Below are 1,704 nucleotides of genomic sequence, written 5' to 3'. Positions count from 1 at the left end.
GTGTGTGTGTGTGTGTCTGTGTGCGTGTGTGTGTGTCTGTGTGTGCGTGTGTGTGTGTGTGTGTGTGTGTGTGTGTGTGTGTGTGTGTGTGGAGGTGAAACCAAAGAGGAAGACTTTCACAAACACACACACACACATTTCCCTTTTATCAGCAGAGTGTGTGTTTGGTGTCGTGCAGCTGCTTCACCACCACCTCCCCATCATCGTCATCATCATCATCATCATCATCTTCACTTGTTCGAGGGAACCAGCAGCAGATCCAAACTTAAGGTCTGTGAGTTCTGATTTTTACTCATATTTTTACTGTCTGTGTCTCTGTCTTTATAGTACGTCTGTCCGTCTGCCTCCTTCATTTCTCATTTTCACCTCTGTCTCTGAGGACTCTGAGACAGAAATCATGATGTCATGATGTCACTGAGTCTGATAAGATCAGTCGGTCTCTCTGGTGTCAGTTTATCTTGAAAATCAGCAGGCTGTGAAGTGTAATCGATGATGTTTTATTAAAGTGCTTCAGAAAGAAACAGACGAAGACACAAAGACAAAGATTCATATCCAGCTGCTCTGTGAATCTGCTGCACAGAAACCAAACTGAAAAATAAAATCATTTAAAACTAATTTTAACACCATCTTTAACATCGGCAGGGTTTTACACTTTGTCTCGTTGAGTCAGAGCAGTTTGATTTCTTCAGTCACAGATTTATCAGATCATGATCAGCTGATCAGACGCACCTGCTGCTGCTGATGGACACAAACTAAAGATTCAACATGTTATTAAAGTTTAAAGCAGCTGTTACTATGGAAACATACAGAGTCTTATCTCGACAGTTAATGTGTCATCTGTTAATATAAAACATCTCACACACACACACAGCAAATATAAAACAGATTTCAGTGATTATAAAAAAAACTGCAGCTGTAGAATTTAGATTCACAAATAAAAACTGGACTCAAATATCTGAAAGTTTTAAATGTTAGAAATTCACTGGTGATTTTTATTTATCTGTAAATTAATTACATTTAAATTAAATGTGTGTAATTTGTGCAGATGTGTTTTATATTTGCTGAATATTTTTGTGAGTTTACAGATCTCTATTTGTGTGTGTGTGTGTGGAAGTTGTTTCAAATTCACAGATGAACACATGAACACACGGACTGTTCACGAGACTCAAACATCTGAATTTATTTAAATAAAATGTTTTCACTCAGTCTGAAACATGTACCTGTCACGTACCTGTACAGGTGAGCTGCTACAGGCGAGTCAGCAGGTTTAATGAAGACGTCAGTGAGCAGATTAAAGTTTGAAATACTTTGAAACTGAACTCTGATAAGCTGCAGTCTGAATATGATAATAATATTCAGACTGTAGCTGCTGTGTTTCCTGACTTCTCTCCGACACGTTCGGCTGTCTCAGGTTACCGAGACTCATCAACAGAAAAATGACTGAGTTGTGTATCTGATCCATCGTCATGGTAACACCTGGGCCGCAGTGAGCGTGTCAGTACAGCCATAAATGTTCCCATCAGCAGTGTGGACATGTCGCTCTGAGCCGAACGCCGTCAGGTTTTAGCTCATCAAACACTCGTCTGACACGTCTGAATGTAAAGAGAAGCTTCATGTGAACAGGTGACGGAATAATGTGACTCGGTTCACAGGTTTGAATCAACTAGTTCAGACGTGTTTCGGTCGACACGTCATGACGTCACA

The sequence above is a fragment of the Epinephelus moara genome, unplaced genomic scaffold (assembly GCF_006386435.1).
Source record: "Epinephelus moara isolate mb unplaced genomic scaffold, YSFRI_EMoa_1.0 scaffold4528, whole genome shotgun sequence".
NCBI lineage: Eukaryota > Metazoa > Chordata > Actinopteri > Perciformes > Serranidae > Epinephelus > Epinephelus moara.
This window is presented reverse-complemented; position numbering follows the sequence as displayed.